Source organism: Leptodactylus fuscus, chromosome 7 (assembly GCF_031893055.1).
Source record: "Leptodactylus fuscus isolate aLepFus1 chromosome 7, aLepFus1.hap2, whole genome shotgun sequence".
NCBI classification, from domain to species: domain Eukaryota; kingdom Metazoa; phylum Chordata; class Amphibia; order Anura; family Leptodactylidae; genus Leptodactylus; species Leptodactylus fuscus.
In genome coordinates, this window is record NC_134271.1 from 127695522 (window position 1) to 127716008 (window position 20487).

At 44.9% G+C, this 20487-nt stretch overlaps 1 protein-coding gene across 2 annotated transcripts in view; it reads right to left on the reverse strand.

Annotated features, from left to right (window-relative positions):
- BAHD1 (bromo adjacent homology domain containing 1) overlaps positions 1 to 20487 on the reverse strand; it is a 115704-nt gene that overhangs the window by 43747 nt on the left and 51470 nt on the right. The window contains exon 1 of one of the 2 annotated variants that reach the window (XM_075283050.1): positions 1818 to 1969. The exons of the other annotated variant lie outside the window; for it this stretch is intronic. The gene's annotated coding sequence lies outside the window, so the exon portion shown is untranslated. Of the gene's footprint in view, positions 1 to 1817; positions 1970 to 20487 lie in introns of those variants that run through there. 2 annotated transcript variants of the gene reach the window in all.

The following is a 20487-nucleotide window of genomic DNA, read 5'->3' on the forward strand; positions in this document are numbered from 1 at the left end:
GCTATAGCCCCCAGCCACTGACAGGGCACAGATAGTAAGGGCTACATTCTGGGGGTCACTTAGGGGGTGCACATCCACCTTTACGAATAGTGAAACATCATAAGTCTTCTACTGGCATCAATGGGGGTCCATGCAATGTAAAGACCCCAGCTAGTTACCCACCAAGTGTACTACCGCCATATACCCTAACACAGGGATACACAAATCACTGAGAACTTTAGGGGTCAATCTCACAATTTGAGAAGAAATGTCACAGACATCAATAGAAAACAGCCGAAAAAGTTAGACATCAGCCATAAGCCATCATGACAATAGACAAAAGTAGACAATTCCTTTAAGGAGAACCTGTATCTATATAAAGTCACCAAATATCACATGACAGACCCTATGCAAGTGTCTTGTATCGACTACCCGACTCCAGGGATCTGTACTAATAGGGACGGGTTGTCAGAAGTAGACAATTCCTTTAAGAAGGAGACATTGTATCTATATAATACCCACTGAATATCTAATATATCCCCATGACAGACCCTATGTAAGTGTCCAGGGTCGACCACTTGACTCCAAGGATCTGTCCTGGAAGTCAGAAGTAGACAATTCCTTTAAGAAGGAAACATTGTATCTATATAATACCCACTAAATATCTAAAATATCACACGACAGACGCTATGTAAGTGTCCTGTGTCGACCACTTGACTACAGGAATCTGTCCTAATAGGCACAAGGTGTCAGAAGTAGACAATTCCTTTAAGAAGGAGATCTTGTAACTATATAAAACCCACTGAACAGCTAAAATATCACATGACAGACCCTATGTAAGTGTCCTGTGTCGACCACTTGACTCCAGGAATCTGTCCTAATAGGCACAAGGTGTCAGAAGTAGACAATTCCTTTAAGAAGGAGACATTGGATCTATATAAAACCCACTGAATACCTAAAATATCACCTGACAGACCCCATGTAAGTGTCCTGTGTCGACCACTTGACTCCAGGAAGGAATCTGTTCTAACAGGCACGGAGTGTCAGAAGTAGACATTTCCTTTAAGAAAGAGAATCTCCATCTACATAAAACCCACCGCATATCTAATACATCCCATCACAGACACTATGTAAGTGTCCGGTGTCGACCACTTGACTCCAGGAAGGAACCTGTCCTAATAGGCACAAGGTGTCAGACGTAGACAATTCCTTTAAGAAGGAGATCTTGTAACTACATAAAACTCTCCAAATATCTAAAATATCACCTGACAGACGCTATGTAAGTGTCCTGTATCGACTACTTGATTCAAAGGATTTTCCCTAATCGGCACGGGTTGTCAGAAGTAGACAATTCCTTTAAGGAGTCCTTATATCTATAGAAATCCCACCGAATATGTAATGTATCCCACGACAGACGCTATATATCCATGCTGTGTGATGACACGGCCATAGGGGCTATACACCAGCTGCTGTAGAACTACAACTCCCAGCATGCCCTCCTATTGTGGCTGTAGTATATGAGAATACTTTGATGTACATCACACATGACCACCGTGCCAGTGTGTGCAGATGTCACCGTATATGAAGCCTATAGGATGTCACCTATGGCAGCACTCCCATCATCTCCCGCACGACTACCACCCCCATTATGTCATGTCACAACTTTCCTGCAGATGTGTGCTGCAGGTACATGACGCACATCCCCAGCATCGCCCCCCAGGGGTGACACCTGCCCCTGTCACCCATCTGGAGCCCTCCACCCGCTCCGTGCCCCTCCCGTCTCCGGGTCCCTCGTGTTGTCACCGCATTCCCGCCCACGCCGCTGTCACACGCGTTACCTGTCACCCGGGGGTAGTCCGCACGGCTCGGCTCCGGAGGGGGCGGGTGTCCGCGGTGACGAGGTGAGCTGATGGGAGGAGGGGCTCCGGGTGACAGCGGAGGGAGGGTTCCAAGCCTCCGGGATCCGCTACGCCGCAGCTCGCACTGACTCTGTCTTCCTGCTACGCCCCCTGCGGCCAATGGTTGAGCTCCCAGAGGCGCTGACCAATCAAGTGCGAGCGCTCGTCTCACCCTGTTGTCCAATCGGCGAACAACGGGACTGGTTCAAGTGACCAATCAGAGAACAGAACGGTGCCCGGAGCCAATGACAGACTGACCGTCGTGAAGGGCCAATTGTGAGGGGAGCGGAGGGTGATAGCGCTCCAATAATACGCAGGGCTGGGGCTCAGCCTCACACACCCAAGAGATGGGGACGGGGGAGTTCACTAGTTCATACTGATGCCCACTCACCAGGGCGTCCTTCAGGGCATCACCTAGGGCACTGGCCCCTCAGGACAAGCAAGCCTGTGCTGCCTGCCCATCTGTCAACCTGGACAGCCATGTGCCACCTGGTGCCAGCGACCTCCAGTCAGTGCAGATGTCGCACGACATGAAAAGTCACACTTGTAGCAGCAGGGCATCCACCTGCACTGGATACACCACCATAAGGTGGCAGCCATCAGTGCCCATGTAGTGCCATACAGTGCACATGGACGGCTACATAGAGTGATCTTAGGTCACCTTGCCATGACCATGACACAAAAGTGCCATGTTACCACGTCCCCGGTAGACTTCCACAGCTTGTGACCACTTATCTTTTTATTTGCTACACCGCAATATATATACTGTATATATACCGCCCTAACGTCCTACAGTGCCAGGTGATACTTATACAACATCTATAATATCCCCCGCCCAAACAGCGTCCCTTATAACAGGGGACGATTCGGTGAGGTGCCCCCTCTAATACACACACTGATCTACAACTACATTTTCCATCCATACCATACACATGCACTGTACCGCTATACCACATCATATTCACTTCTGCTGGATGAGGCTCCTGGGCAAGCACTGCAGCCCCTTCAAAGAGCCAATCTATGGGTGTCTGGCCCATCCTGAGGATATGTCATCAATAAAAAGGAGTTGGACAATCCCTTTAACTTCATCCCACAACTTCATCTACATTGGAACAGGGACTAACTCCGCTCCTGACTGTTTAAAGGGGTTGTCCAGGGAGTTTTATTTCACTTGCTTCCTCCACCTTTATTTTTTTATGCTGGGCTGGTTCTGACCCTGGGTCACATGAATGGAGCTAGCGCCTTACCTCCTCTCCTCTTTTCACCACCACCACCTGTGCTATGGGGGCTGGCCTTACTATAGTAGAGCACACGCCGCTATCCCCCTTGGCCTGACCTAGTCATCTCTTAAGATTATCCATTAACCTGTGACCTACACCTTCTGGACTTCTATGCCTGATGATGGGCGGTCATGCCTTAGGTATCTATACATCTATAAGAGAATCCAGCGTTCTCTAATATAAAAACTGGCCATATTGAAATTTATAGATTTTGGTATTTGACTCAATGAAAAGCAAAATCATTTAGAGTGCTGTCCAATGTTTCTAATATACAGTTAATAGTGGGGAGTCCAGCCAGCCCCCCTTGTAATTGTGCACCCTGCTATCAATTAAGAGAGTGTTACCTAAACCCCTAAAATACTATAGAGCGTCCGTCCCCACCGAACAGCTGAAAACAGGAAAGGAAAGGGAGGTTGAGCCACACAGGGGCAAGGTGCTGGTTCTGGTCATGTGACCTGGATTCAGATTCTGCCCAGGTCCAGCATGAAAAAACCCTGAGGAAGGAAGTAAAATTAAAACTCCCCGGACAATTAACTTCTTCAATGCCAGAGGTTACCACTTAACTTAGAAATAAGATGCTCTAATATGGCTATGAAGGTAAAAAAAGAAAAGCTTTGGCTCTTAGAATATAGTGACTTAAAATCAATTGATTTTATTCAAAAATTGCCTATTGTACAAAACATAAAAGAATATAAAAAAAAAAATATGTTGATTCTATGAAATGTATAAATGTTCTAACGCTCAGAAGGTGGGGATGAAAAAACAGAAAAATCATCATGCCATATAGACCAAAATTGGTCATGGCAGTAAAGGCAATTTCCAGGTTAAAAATTATTAGATTGTTGAGGGTTTAGCAGCTGACAGCCCACAGGTTAGCTGTTAACAGACAGAGAATGGGGCAGGAAGCAGACAGCGCTGTTCTCTGTCTAATGGCTGGATTGAGTCACTGCAGCTTAGCTCCCATTCAAATGACCACTACACATTGAACAGAGTTGTTTGCTTCCTGCCCCATTCTCTGTGTATCAGGCCCAATTCACATCTTCATTTGGGTTTCTAATCGGGGAGTCTGCTTGGGGATCCCCCGAACAGAAACCTATCCGCATATGAAAGCGGTTGCTTAAGAAAACCTGTGGATCCCATCCTACTTCCTACTAATTCTTCTAATCTTCTAATATTATCTTCTAATCTATCTATCTAATCTAATATTATAAATGTGAAAGTTTGTGTGTTTGTTCCATAATCACGCAAAAACGGCTTTGGATCAAATCTGGCACATAGATTGTAACCTCGATTAAAATATAGGCTACTTTTTATCCCAGTAAATGACATGGCTTCACGACTGTTATGAATTAATGTTCACATACTATATTACACTGCTCTTATCTATGCTTCTGAGAAAGCCAGGGCTGTTAGCTCTCTGTGTAAACACACACTGACTCTCAGTGTACACACATTTGCATATTATCTGATCTGCTCCAGGCACTACTGAAAAACTGACACGGGCAAACACCTTTAATCCAAATTGGCAGTTTGGCAATTTTTAACATGCCTGGAAAAAGAAAATGTAATTTGTCGAGAGCTATGAAGGAGCAGAAGTCACAGAGGTCTCCTCAATCGGAGCTGACGGGGATCATCAGCGCCAACATGCTCATTATATGGTGTCCCAGCGAGCTGCTGAGATACCGGAACAATCAGGGGCACAGCTTGAGGAATGAGTTCAACTGCAGGCCAGCTTGACAGCTGGCGAAACACCGGAGCAGGCGGATCATCAACGCCAGCAACACACTCATTATATGACTTCCCAGCGAGCTGCTGAGATGCCGGAACAATCACAGGCACAGTGCAAGAAACAAGTTCAGCGGCAGACCAGCTTGAGAGCTGCCAAAACGTTGGAGCATGCAGATCATCAACGCCAACAACACGCTCATTATATGGCGTCCCAGCAAGCTGCTGAGATACCGCAACAATCACAGGCACAGCGCGAGGAACAATTTCAGCAGCAGGACAGCTGTCGAAATGCCGGAGCAGGTGGATCATCAACAGCACGGTCATTATGTGGCATCCCAGCGAGCTGCTGAGATGCTGGAACAATCACAGGCAAGGTGTGAGGAACAAGTTCAGCAGCAGGACAGCTTGAGAGTTGCAGAAATGCCGGAGCAGACAAACCATCGATGGCAGCAATTTGCTGAATATAGCCGGATCATCAATGCCAACAACCTGCAGACAAAGTCACGGGCAGAGGGTAGTAATGTGAAAGTTTGTGTGTTTGGATGTTTGTTCCTCAATTACGCAAAAACGGCTGAACAGATTTGAATGAAATTTTGCACATATATAGTTTGTAACCTCGATTAACACATAGGCTACTTTTTATCCCGGTAAATGACATGGCTTCACGACTGTTATGAATTTATGTTCACATACTATATTACACTGTTCTTGCCAGCAGCTTATCTCAGGTTCTGATAAAGTCAGGCCTGTTATCTCAATGTGTAAACACTCACTTAACCCTCAGTGGATTCTGTACATCCATTTGCATATTATCAGATCAGCTCCAGGCAACATGCTGACACACTGGATGGGAAAACACCTTTAATCCAAATTGGCAATTTGTTACTTTTAAACATGCCTGGAAAAAGAAAATTTAATTTGTTGCAAAATTGTAAAATAACGAGAGCTATGAAGGAAGCCAGAAGTCACAGAGTTCTGAAGTGGAGGAGCTGAAGGGGATCATCGAAGCCAACAACACACTCATTATATGGCATCCCAGCGAGCTGTTGAGATGCCGTAACAATCACAGGCACGGCATGAGGATCAAGTTCAGCAGCAGGACAGCTTAAGAGCTGCCGAAACGCCGGAGCAAACCATTGACGACAGAAATTTGCTCAATATAGGCGGATCATCAACGCCAACAACACGCAGCCAAAGTCGCAGGCAGAGGCTAGTAAACTATAACGGGATCCATGTGGTTTCAGTACAAAAAATACAGGGAGAAAAGTTCTGCTTGCAGGAATGCGTATATGTCATAAATGTCTGAGATGGGGGAAAAAGTTTATAAAAGAAGGTCAGAAGAAGCAGAAGCTGTTCCTACATAAAATCACACATCCAACGCAGTTCTGACTGCCGTTGCCTCTCACATGTTCACTGGGCTTTTATGTTATAGCGACCGTTTTCCTGCACAGACTTATATAGGGGAAATAAGTTGTGCAAAGACAATGTGTGGTTTTCCCTAGAAATGACAGTAGAATTGTTTCTCTGAAGACACAAAAAACACAAAGCAAAGCTGTGAGGGAACCGAGGCGTGAACAGCTTCTATAGAAAACCATATTCCCCTGCTCAAAATTCCAATGAAATCTGCCCTGCTCTTCACCGCTGTATGAAAAAGTCCAGTTCACACAATGTTACACAATGTGACATCTGACCACAGCAAAAACCACAAAATGAGACCGGTTAATGAGGCTTCTATTACACAGGTACTGGCTCTACGCCAGATGTGACCCGTGTGCTGTCCATCTCTGCGCCGACAATACGAAGAAGCAAAGGAAGCGGTGTAACCATATGTAGACCAAGAGACTGAGAGCTGCTGATTTTCAGTTTCACAGCAAAAGCTAAGATTGTCTAGAAATCCTCCAGCTTCCTACATGTAGAAACGCGTCGGAGAAGCTGATGCATCGTAAAATAAAACCATCAACATCCCAATAACTATCAGGATGCTTGTTCCGCTGGACAAACACCAAAGATACGTCAATAAGCGTCATGAAGGCAGCTCGCTAGAGAGGAGCACGTGCTACACAAACCTCTGACGTGTGCACAATTTCTCTTATCTGCTACAGCAATAAAATGTTCCATCTTAACCAACAATTACAGCCACAACAGTAATCTAAAGGCACGATCCATATTCACTCAACATTGTGCACACAACCATACAAGAACCGTTAGGTTCACACAGCGGACCAGCCATGCAAAATCTGTCATGGAAATCTCCTACACGCTTCCATAGGAGGTTCGGATGGAATCCATCCAAAAATGGAGCAGCAAGGTTAGTTTTTTTGCTGGATGAATTTTTTTGACTATCAGAAAGAGAAGATCTGTCTCCCATTTACACCTACACTTAGTGTTCTAGGGTCTTTACACATGGAAGCTTAAACACTTATTCATAGAATAGTACAACTCTAATTCCAAAAAAGTTGGGGCGCTGTGTAAAATATAACAAAAACAAGAATGAAACCATATGAAAATCTCATTTGAACATATTTTTTCACAATTGAAGACAGGCACATATCAGAAGGTGAAAGTTAAAGAGGACCTTTCATGGTTTGGGGCACAGGCAGTTCTATATACCGCTGGAAAGCCAACAGTGCGCTGAATTCAGGGCACCGTCTGCTTTCACGATTTGTGCCCCGGGTGAAGAGCTATCGGTGCCGGTACCGTAGCTCTTCACAGTCAGAATGGTGTTCCTGACAGTATCAGGAACGCCCTTCCTCACAGCAGCGTCTATAGCGCTGTACAGTGTGAGCGGGGAGGAACACCCCCTCCCTCTGCTCACAGTACTTGTCCATAGACAAGTGCTATCAGTAGGGGAGGGAGCGTTCCACCCCGCTCACACTGTACAGCTCTATAGACGCTGCTGTGAGGAAGGGTGTTCCTGATACAGCCAGGCACGCCCTTCTGACTGTGAAGAGCTACGGTACCGGCACCAATAGCTCTTCACCCGGGGCAGAGATCGTGAAAGCAGACAGTGCAATGAATTCAGTGCACTGTCGGCTTTCCAGCAGTATATAGAACTGCCTGTGCCCCGGACCATGAAAGGTCCTCTTTAAAGGGAGTCTATCATTAGAAAAACACCTTTTTAACTAATGGAATGTTGGAATAGTCTTTAAAAAGACTATTCTACTCCTAACTTCCATTCTTTTCTTCTTCCCGCTATTTCTGATAAAATCCGTTTCCTCTGTTATGCAGATTATGGTCACGGAGCACTGGGTGTGTACCCCCGATGCTCTGAGTAGCCTCATGTCATAATCATCTGCCGCCTCTTAGCTGATTGTATTCACTCTTCTCCGGATCTTATGCCTTTCGCTGACATCAGTATGCTCGGTTCTCCAGAACTGCGCAGTACGCTCATGTAGCAGACTACCCAAAATGGCGGCCTGGGCATGTGCAGTCGACTCTGTCCGAATCCAAAGTGGCAGAGCTGATTGCGCATGCGCGAGATTTGATATCCACACTGTGCTGCGTCCGGTGCCTGCAAAAAGGACGGCGGAAGGTTATGACGCGGGGTTGCTCGGAGCACAGGGGGAATGCCACCCATGCTCCTTGATCGTAATTTGCATAAAAGAAGAAACAGATTTTATCAGAAACAGTAACGAGAAGAAAAGAAGGTAGGAGTAGAATAGCCTTTTTAAAGGCTATTCCAACATGCCATTAGTTAAAAAGGAGTTTTTTCAAATGATAGACTCCCTTTAATCATAGGAACAAGGAACATACAACCAGATGAGATGGTGAACATTACACAATAGAGTGTAGAACACATATTAGATGGTGAAAGTTACACAATACAATGCATATTAGAAGATGATTTTATACATTTTTCCATTTGATTTTAAAAGTTGGGACATGGATATGTCTACCATTGATTAACATCGTCTTCTTCTTTTTGCAACAGTCCTTAAAGGGATCCTATCACCTTTTTTTTGACTAACACATATTTAGTTTAGCATTATCTTTCTGGAAAATACAAGGACTTTCCTGAAAGAGACCTTGTCTGGATGGTTAAATAGGTTCTTCTAAAACCTTTATATACTGTTCAGCATTGATGGTGCCTTTCCAGATGTGCAAGCTGCCCATGCCATAGGCACTAATATAATCCCATGCCATCAAAGATGTAGGCTTTTAGACTGTGTGCTGATAACAAGCTACAGTAGACGGTTCCTCTCCTCTTAAATCCACAGGATACGGAGTCTGCGGTTTCCACAAATAATTTGATATTTTGATTCTTCTGACCACAGAACATTTTTCCATTTGGCCTCAGAGAAGATGGCAGCAATTCGGGATTGTGTTGATATATGGCTTCTGTGCATGATCCAGCTTTAATTTGCATTTGTGGATTATGCAGAGAACTGTGTTCACAGACAGCGCTTTCTGGAAGTATTACTGAGCCCATGCAATGACTTACATTACTGATTCATGTCTGTTTTACCTGATGGCTTACAGATCATCCAATAATAACCAATGGACTTATCCCTTGTGCACAAGGATTGCTCCAGATTCTGTTATGTACTGTAGATGGTGGGATATTGAAAGTCATTTTATTGTGAGTAAAATCTAGTTAATATGAAATTTCCGAATCATTGCATTCTTGTTTTCTTGACATTTTACAGTGTCCCACCTTTTTTGGAATTAGGGTTATAGTTAAGAGGCTTTTTTTGGAGGTCCTACCACTGGGATCCTCAGAGGTCACAAGGATATGAGTCCCTGAATCCAGTATATACATGTAGTGTTCTCTTATATAAGTGCTACTTCCCTGGGACCCAAAAAAGTAAACAAAATGGTTGTTGTGTATGTATTGTACGTGCACGATAGATAAGATTAACATATTTTTTTTTAGGGTTTTATTGTAAAACGGGGGGGGGGGGGGGGGGTAATATAACTTTAGTGGTGCCTGAATAGCCTTTTTAAAGGCTATTCACACATATGTGGGGCTCTATCAGCATGATTTTGCTGATAGAGCCCCTTTAACAGAAAGAAACACTTGAAAAAGTTCCTTATGTTTGTAATGACTCAATATAGTAGATGGGGTTCACTTTTTCAATTAAATTACTAAAAAAAATTACTTTTTGATGATATTCTAATTTATTGAAATGCTCTAGTATTTCCCAATCCTTTTGTAGCCATTGATGGTTTTGGCTAAAAAAAACGCAACAGAATCTGCAACAAAAAAAAGCTGCGTTTCCGCAATGTGGGACCTCAGCCTTAAGGGTTATTCTTTTTTCGGCAGATGTAGGTAATGGAAAGTCAGAATATTTTCCAGTGTCCTTTCTATATCTTACAGTCATTCAATGGAAACTGCCATCTTTTGCTTCCGATGACTAAGGTATTCACACCTGCGCCCGGTCTCCGTTTTGCAGGTTTCCGTCTTCTGCCCAAGAAACTGGACAGGAGACGGAAACCGGCAGTCAGTTTTCAAACCCATTCATTTGAATGGGTTTGCAAAGTGTCCGCCCATGTCTGCCGTTTCTATGGTCTACGCAGCAAAACCGTTTTTTTTTTTAACCGGACACAAAGTCGGACATGCAGGACCTCTACCATTTCATGGATTTTGTGTTTCTCCTGATACAAATCTGGCACATTCTTGTGTAGACATATGTACCATAAACATCTCCCACTGAATATTGGGAAATCATGGATTTTGTAAAAGACGGAGACCTCTGTATGTACTTTTTCTAAAGGGGTTAATGCAGACGTGTTATGTATCCCATAGACACAGTTCCCAGGAATAGTCTCCAGGATCACTTCTGATTTTTCCTTACTAATCAACACCTTAGAACGTGTGAGATCTTTGTCAGTATTTGACCTGTTTATTGAGTTGCTGCCATTATATTTCTATCATAATCGCCACTTATAGTGAGATCAGACATTATAGGATATACTGAGCCAAGAAGTGACAGTTCTTGACTTTTTTTATACTAAAATATTGTGATCAAAATATCACTAAAATATCATAAAATCAGTTAAAAGGATTCCACCATTAAAATCATATTTTTTTTTCTCGTACACACGTAGGAATAGCCTTAAGAAAGGCTATTCTTCTACTTTTAGATGTCTTCTCCACGCCGCCGTTTAGTAGAAATCCCGTTTTTTTTATCTTTTTTGCAAATGAGTTCTCTCGCAGGAGGAGGCGGTCCTCAGCACTCAAACAGGACTGGGGGCGTCCCCAATGCTGTGAGAGAACTCTCCAGCGCCGCCTCCATCTTCTTCAGGGACGGCCTCTCTGCGCGTCTTCTTCCGGAGCTGGGTTCAAACTTCTAGGTCTCGGGCAGAGCCGACTGCGCGTGTTCACAGGCCACAATAAAATGGCCACTTACACCAGCTTACTGTGTAAGTGGCCACAAGAAAATGGCCACTTACACAGCTTACTGTGTAAGTGGCCATTTTTCTTGTGGCCGCGGGCATGCACAGAGAGGCCATTCCTGAAGAAGATGGGCAGCGCAGGAGATTTCTCTCGCAACATTGGGGACACCCCCAGTGCTGCAAGAGAACTCATTTGCATACAGACGAAAATCGGGATTTCTACTGAACGGCGGTGCGGAGAAGATATCTAAAGGTAGGAGAACAATAGCCTTTCTTAAGGCTATTCCTACATGTGAAAGAGAAAAAATGTGATTTTAATGGTAGAATCCCTTTAAAGGGATTGTCTTGAAACTCCGTTGTCATTTAGTATACCCTGTAAGGGAATTCAGGGTTAAAAGGGGTTCAATATTCGCTTCCCTTGAGTTCTATCATAGATGAACCATGGGATTCTGGGCTGGTTCTGAACCTGGGTCACGTGATCAGAACCACCACCAACATCCACATTACAGACCCCCTCTTAAAATGTGACCAAGGTGTCTGGAGAGCACCAGCGTGAGGGAACCACCATGCTGCCTCGATTCACCATTCCTTACATTGAGATACCAAGGTGGTGATCCATTACCATGACAGCTGGAAGACTATTGAAGGCGTCCAAGCCTGTCATTACTGAGCTTCTAATACATACTGCCATAGGCAGCCTACAATAGAAGTCAATGGATTTTACAATACTCTATTCTATGGATGATTTTTTTTCATGTTCCTTAGGGATTCTATAAATTATACATCTGATGTAGCAGTGCTGAGTGTGCACTGAACCATGCTGCACACTCAGCTCAGCTGCATCTGATGTAGCAGTACTGAGTGTGCATTGAACCATGCTGCACACTCAGCTCAGCTGCATCTAATGTAGCAGTGCTGAGTGTGCGCTGAACCATGCTGCAAACTCAGCTCAACTGCAACTGCATCTGATGTAGCAGTGCTGAGTGTGCGTTGAACCATGCTGCACACTCAGCTCAGCTGCATCTGATGTAGCAGTGCTGAGTGTGTGCTGAACCATGCTGCACACTCAGCTCAACTGCATCTAATGTAGCAGTGCTGAGTGTGTGCTGAACCATGCTGCACACTCAGCTCAGCTGCATCTGATGTAGCAGTGCTGAGTGTGTGCTGAACTCTGCTGCACACTCAGCTATGCTTTATCTCTGTGTGTGCTGAGCTCTGCCGCTTCTCTGTGTAGCAGTGCTGTGTCAGCACTGCTACATCTGAGATCGGATCACAATGGAAACGGCTGTGGACGGATCTTAGACTCCGCCTCCTCCGGCAGAACCAGCATTGATTGGCCACAAGCTGTACACTGGCCAATCAATGCTGGTCAATGCATTCCTATGACGAGATATAGCAGAGCTGGCCGCGCGCTCAGCTCGACTACTCCGAAGATGCTACATCGGAGATGAAGCAGTGCTGGCCGTGTGCTCAGCTCGGCCACTCCGAAGATGCAGACGAGCTGAGTGTACGGCCAGCACTACTACATCTCCGCAGTGCTGAGTGTTTGTTGAACCATGCTGCTCACTCAGCTCAGCTGCATTTGATGTAGCAGTGCTGAGTGTGCGCTGAACTATGCTGCACACTCAGCTCAGCTGCATCTGATGTAGTAGTGCTGAGTGTGCGTTGAACCATACCATAGTTACGGCACTGGGCCTTAGCCTTCTACTCACCTTCTTGTGGGCCTACTCACAGCATTCGGCGCACTTCTCGTGATGTTACAAGGCCTGGGTCACGACGCTTCGCGTGCTCATGTCAAGACTGAGGCCTATTTACAGGCCTGAGTGGTCACTCCAGACCCGTGACATCACTAAGGAGACTGAGAGAAAGTGCCGGACACTACGAGGAGGCCCAAAAGAGGTAACAGGAGGTGAGTATAAATGTTTTTTAAAATATTTACACCTCCCCTGGGCCTCCACCTATTATACTATACTATTAGAACTAGTTCCATTTTATTTCTAGTTCCATCCCACAAGAATCTAACAAATCGAAGCTGAAGGTCTGAAATTAAACGAATCTTCAGAGCGTCACCCATCTCTAGTTATGATATTTTTAATTCGATTACCTCATTGAACATTCGATTTCGATCACTTTTACTGAAAAGAACCCCCCATGACATACTAAATTCCCTCCGCCAGACTCAGTCCACCACAGGAGCACATTAGGGATAGTCCTACATATCCCGAGCACATTGTGAGCGCTAATGAAGCCGGCTGCTCATTGCCTCTGCACACTTCATTGACTCTCTAAGTACCTTCTCAGTGTCATTATTCCTCCTCCGTTACAATCACGTACATCGGATTCTTCATATTTGTTCTTCATGGATTGATGGTTCATATTGTGTTATCAATTCAGCTATCAGAAATAATCTCTCAGTGTCTGCTTCCTCTCAGCTTGTAATTTCGGAGGTCTATTAGTAACATACTAAAGTGAATTGAAGAGTGACGCTGACAGTCTTCAGAGCGCAGGGTTCCTCGCCTTACACTGGGATGTCAGCACCGATCCGGTCATTATTGCAGCTTGTGCTAAGTATCCCAATTATCTAAAGATGTACTGTAAAACAGGTTCTCCTCGACACCATATTACATCAGTATTCACACTTATCCTAGGTGACACATAGTAGAACTCTGTAAATAGCGCCTGGTTCCTCTTACCATTACTATTGCATTGCTTCCCCGCCACAATTCTTTTTGCACAGTTACTTTTGAAGAAAACATCAGACGTGTCATAGCAATGACTAATATATTTCATCAGGACTACTCCAATAAATACACAGGAATAAAATACAGGAGGTTCCCCAACTTGGAATAGGAAATTTTGCAAGAGTGAGTCCCTCATTAACATTATCACCCCAGTTTTCTCACCAACTCCAACTCTTTGCATCTTTCAATGACTGCTGCCCCACTGATTCTGGAGCAGTTGGAATTTTTTCTCTAGCCCACACCATTCCTGAGCAATCATTGCTGATAGTTTCAGTACAATAATGCTCTGTGTTGTCAGGTGGGCGGTCCCTGTCTTCCTACTCCAGTTCTGACCCACTTACTTGACAGTAAAGAGCATGATTGTATTGAAATCATTATTGCTCAGGAAAGGAGGGGGCTAGAGAATAAATTACAACTGTTCTGGGATCACATTGAAAGCATTAAAAAAGCCTCCCATTGAACTCAATGGGATTCTGTTTTACTGCGCTCACTCTGTCACGTGTTTATGTGTCAGAATGAGCGGAGTGAAAGCAGCCTAAGGCCTCAAAATCCTGTCCAAAAATCCCTATCCTAAAAATCCTATCAAAAAGGGCATATTCAGCCTACCTTTATCCTATGTATTTGGCCAGCTTAACACTTCGCAAGAGCGCACCTTTGGAAACATCTTAACATAACAATCCACCCAGATAGCCTTCATTTAACCCTTAATTAACACTTGATTTAAAAAGCCACATGTCAACCCCACCCAGAGCATTATGGATGTGGGTCAAACAGGTTCTTCAAACCACTTTAAGGATGCCTACTACCTGCTGTGACAATACTACTTAAAGGGAAGGTGTCATTAGAAAAAAGACGGGCACCCCTCAGGTGTAAAATGGGCGTGAAAAATGGATGTTTTTCACAGCTGTTTTGCACCACAGTTGTGAGACTTTAGGCTATTACACAACCTCATATATGGAAATATAGAAAAGTTCTGGATGGTACAAAATGGCGATACAAAGAAATTTTGGCTTCATGGTTATTTGCTTTTTTAAATGTATTAAAGCATGAACACACTATTAAATATTGGTATTGCCATGATCATACTGATCTGCAAAGTATAGGTAATGTGTAGTTTTACTGTCACTTTGATACAAAATTTGTAAGAAAATGGTGCAACTGTGTTTTTTTCCAATTGTACCCCATTCAGATTTGTTTTTCCCAGCTTCCCAATCTTTTCCACAGAATATTAAATGGTGCCATTATGAAGTACAATTTTCCCCACAAAAAATAAGCCCTAAAACTAAGGCCCCATGTTGCGGAAACACAACTTTTTTGTTGTTGCAGATTTTGCTTGTTTTTTTGTTTTTTTTTGTTAGTCAAAGCCAGGAGTGGATTTAGCAGAAGGTAGAAGTATAAGGCCGGGGCCCCACGGGCCGTAAACGCAGTGCTAAAGAGCTGCGGGAAGAACCGCAGCGTGAATGCACTGCGGTTCTTTCCTCAGCACTTTGAAGAAAAAGTTCACAGAGTTTTCCTCCGCAGACTTTCTCTTACCGGCGGCTTTCCCGTAGATATAACTGGTATGCTGCGATTTCCAAAACTGCAATGGGTTTGGAAATCACAGCGTGTCTGCGCTGCGATTTCTTCCGCAAAGTGGGGTTGTGATTCGCATGAATCCCATCCACTTTGCAAGTAATATATAACGCCATGGTTTTCGTGGCGTTTACGGCCCATGGGGCCCCAGCCTAAAGCCAGGTTCACACAGGGTTTTTTGGTCAGGATTTTGACACAGAATCCGTGTCAAAATCTGGCTCAAAAAACCACTTCCTATTTAATTCAATGGGTTCCTTTCTTGAGACGGATTCCGCGGTGGAATCCACTGAAGAGTCCGCGGTGCGACACCTCCCTCCCGACTAGGCCCATTCATTTGGGCCTAATCCGGAGCGGAATACCACGACTGGATGCTGATGCACTGTATGGCAGAGGCGGCCTCCGCGCCAATATCCGATCCAAAAAAAAGCCATGTGAATCCCATTCGACGACGGGCTATCCTAGTGTGTCCTACCTGACTAAGGCCAGTTGCAGATGCGACTGACTCATGCTTTTCTATGGGCCCATACACACGACCATGATTTTCACGGTGCCGTGTGCGGCTGACAGCCTGGGCCCATCAGATGGGACTGATCCTATTCCTGTCCTATTTTGTGGCCCTCATGGCTCCTATTCATTGAACGAAAGGAATAGCAGGACCATGGCCTGTGCATAGACAACACATGGGGACCTCCCCGTGTCCGTCGTGTGGAGCCCGTGCTTTTAACTCTGGGCAGGCCGGTTGCAGACGACAGGAATATGAATCCGAATCATCCAGATTTAAGCTCCAGCTTGTAGACCTACAATAACCCCTTAAACGCTGCTATCCAGGCAAATGGTACATACATTATTAATTGTATATGCGCAGCTTCTCTGGCCTGTACTAGACCAAGATGTTCCCTCGCTTGTCAGATAGACAACTGTTAAAGAACCATCTGCCCTAAAACATGTTAAAGCAAAATATCCCAAAAGTGTAAAAAATGATATCCCTGCATAGATCTTACAAGGAAATGGCCGTGCCACCGTAATAAGGAAAAATAAAAATCTATATGAAATCACAGCTGGAGAAGGGGAAAAAAAAGGAAAAGTTTATAACAGGACATGTGAAATGCTGAATTTTAATGTTAGCTGTTGCTTAGTGAAAGTTAGGGGTGTAGATTGTGGGCAGATACAAAAATAGTGAAAAAATTATAACCTGGTGTAGTAACATTGCCAAAAAATACTACGATATTGAGAGCAACTAACTAAAGTCATAATATAAAAGTACAGTCATGGGAGTAATCTGAGACTCCTGGGCCCCAATGCAGGATCTAGAAGAGGGCCCCTACCTTGTGTCATTTAGGGGACAGCAGGATTTTTTAGGGCTCGATTCACATGGGGTTTTTTGGGCCCGATTTTGACGCGGAATCCGTGTCCTAATCTGGCTCAAAAAAACGCATCCCATTGAAATCAATGGGTGCTGGTCATTTTCTTTGTGATGCCCTTTCTTCAGGCAGATTCCACGGTTGACGTCCGCCACGCAACACTCCCTCCCAACTAGGCCCATTCATTTGGGCCTAATCCGGAGTGGAATGCCGCAACTGGATGCCGATGCACTTTATACAATGCAACGGCACCCAGTCGCGGCTAGCTGTTTTTTGGACCAGATTATGAGGCGGCCTCTGCCTCAAAGTCTGGTCCAAAAAACTCCGTCTGAACCCAGCCTCAGGGTCCAGAGCCCCTTAGGTTAAGTTCACACAGGGTTTTGTGGTCAGGATTTTGAGGCCGTATCCGCCTCAAAATCCTGACCAAAAAGACGGCTCCAATTGAAATCAATGGGAGCCGGTCAGGTGTTTTTTCCGGGAGTCGGTTTGTTCCGGCTCCCAGAAAAAGAAGCGACATGCTCATTCTTCAGGCCATTTCGCCTCACGATTCAGCCTGAAGACACTCCCACCTCCCGACTAGGCCCATTCATTGGGACTAATCCGGAGTGGAGTGCACGACTGGATGCCGGTGCAGTGCACCGGAATTCAGTCGCAGCTACCTGTCTTTTGGTCCGGAACCTGAGGCAGCCTCCATCTCAGGTTCCGGTCCAAAAACCCCGTCTGAACTTACCCATAGTACAAAGATCTTTTGACATGGGTCACCCAAGGGGCAATGATTGGGAATGGTCATTCCTAGAATAGTTTGTTCCCTATCATTACTACTGTAATGGGTAATTTTACAATTTTCACTCAGGCCATTGAGGCTTATAATAATGTGACACTTCCTGTTCTGTAGAGATCACTTCACAGCTATCATCTCACTATCAGCACAGATAGAATGACAATGTTAGGTAACACCTATATATAGATAAGACAGCATCTACCATTGACAATAGGTGATGGTTACAGTTCCCCTTGTCCCCCTCCCTACACAATGTCCTCCGCACAGGTCACATTGCACTTCTCCCAAGACACATTGCCCAATGGATCAGATACTTTGGGATAGACATTTGTGGTGACATTTTCTGTCTCTTATCGTTATACTATCTTGCTTTACAGATTGCAGAGTATCTCTTCCATTGGGACCACTTTTAATGAAAATATAAGAAAACTTCATTATCAGCTATTTCCTTGAATAATTCTATTACCGAACCATTTCATTCAGGCGCAGGAGATATCTGGTTAATAGGTCATAGCGATGATTCACCCTGGTTGTGTTTGCACATAAAGAGAACAGCTTAAGATAGCCTGTATTCTGTGAATGGAACAGGCAAAGACACTGCTGTAGCGCCCATTGAAACACAGGCACAGCCACCATAGCAACTTATCTATTGCCTAGTGCCAGAATGACTCAGTTCAGCTCATATCAAATCAACTCAGTATTTTCCAATGAAGAAAATGCACCAACACAATGGAGGACGTCAAGGCGCATGGGAGCAGTAATTGGTTATGGGTAGGATATGGTGGGTGTAGTCTGAACCACTAGTCCTCCAGTACTGGGGGCTCACTGTATATTGAAGTAAAGCAGGTAACCACTACACTTCTACAAGATGGAGTCACAAGCTTGGTACCATTGGAATGGAGGTGAGGCTTGGCGATGGGGCTCTATGGAGGTCCGGCAGTGTCTTTCTGGTTCTGAGCAGTCTTAAAAAGTGTGCTCTTATAAAAACTAGATTCTAAAACTAGATTCTGGATTGCAACTGGAACCTGGATTGCAGGTTTCAGCCTGGTCCAATGCTCACAGGCTTGGTTGCAGCTATATCTGTCCAAAAATTGCCCCTGTACTTTTTCTCCCACACAACTGTCCCAAAAAGTGAGCAAAGAAAAAATTCTCACTTCCTGACTGCAATATTCACTCTATCCTGACTTAGGGTGCATTCACACGGAGTAACGTGCCACGTGACCTGGCACGTATACACCATGTGAGATTTTGAGCGCCGTATACGCTCCCATTGATTTCAATGGGAGTTAGTCTCGTATACGCTTCGTTATTTTGCAGCCGTGATTTTGCGGCCGCAAAGTCATGGCTGCAAAATAATGCGGCGTATACGATCCAGGCTCCCATTGAAATCAATGGGAGCGTATACGGCGCTCAAAATCTCACATGGTGTATACGTGCCAGGTCACGCGGCACGTTACTCCGTGTGAGTGCACCCTAAAAGTTAGGGCTTATACACACGTCTAATGTCCATTTTTACCACGTCCGTCACATGACCATTTTCAATGTGTCTGTTCACATCACCTATGGCCATGGTACCAGCACCCACCAAAACCAGGGAGTGGTCCGGAAGGTGCTGTGCGAGGCAGACGCTGAGGCAGAATCAGCCGCGGAGTCCGCTTGAAGAAAGGGCAGCTTGCTTCTTTTTAACATATGCCGGAACATATTTTGCAGCCGTGATTTTGTGGCAGCAAAATAACGCGGCGTGTACGATCCAGGCTCCCATTGAAATCTACAAAATCTCACACGGCGTATACGTGCCAGGTCACGCGGCACGTTACTCCGTGTGAATACACCCTTATACTGTCAATTGACTGACGGTGGGTTCACACAAGTGTTTGAGTCTCCATACGAGACTCCATCCTATGGTCCACATAAAATCGGAAGACTTTTCTCTCCGCCATTTTCAGTGGAAACCCGGCGGACCCATTATAGTCTCTTGTCTCTACATGTAACCACTTTTTAAGCGGACTGGGTATCATTCTTTCGGAAAAGGACCCAAAGGACGGAAATCTGAATGCTGGTATGAACCTAACGTAGATCACTCGAGCTAATGCTCCTCTCTCCTCTTCTGGGGAGAGGGGCAACCAACCCAGAATGAGGAATGTCCCATCTACCTGGCTTCAGCCACATTGGTTTGGTCCACTTACAGTTACATCAAGTCACATTACAGCAAACAGCAATAAAATACACTGGAAAAGAGCAAATTCCCACCAGACTGTTCTACACAATTGTAATGAAGTCAGTAGGGTTACCCTGGGGGACTACAAACGTACCCACTTCCAGTAGATAGCTGCCATCCAAGTAATGGGTAGTATTTGGGACATGGGTTTTCCTAGTGACTTTGGCTTGGTACGTAGCCTAAAAAAGTACCCAGCACTAAGTACTACGGTATGTGGTACTTTTTTCGCAAGGGAAAAATGACATATGAGATCTCCTTTCACAGATTTTACATCTCCATAAAGGGAACCGTTCTTGTGCCAAGTGTGTCACAGAGAAGTGGCAGTGAATCTGATTTCCCATCTGCAGCCCTGCTCTATTAAAGGGGCATCCCACCTTTCAATGTCATTGCTTGTGACAGGAATTATTTGCCATTAAATTGCGTTACCCCAATGGTGTTGGTGCCCCATCTGACTGTTGCCTGAGGAATCTAGGAAGTAGCTGCATCTTGGAAGGGGCTGCATTGCTTAAAGGGGTTATCCAGGGTATATTTATAAATCGATGGCCGCCCCTTGCATGACGTAGCTGTAGTTTTGTTTGGGCTGCTTCTGATAC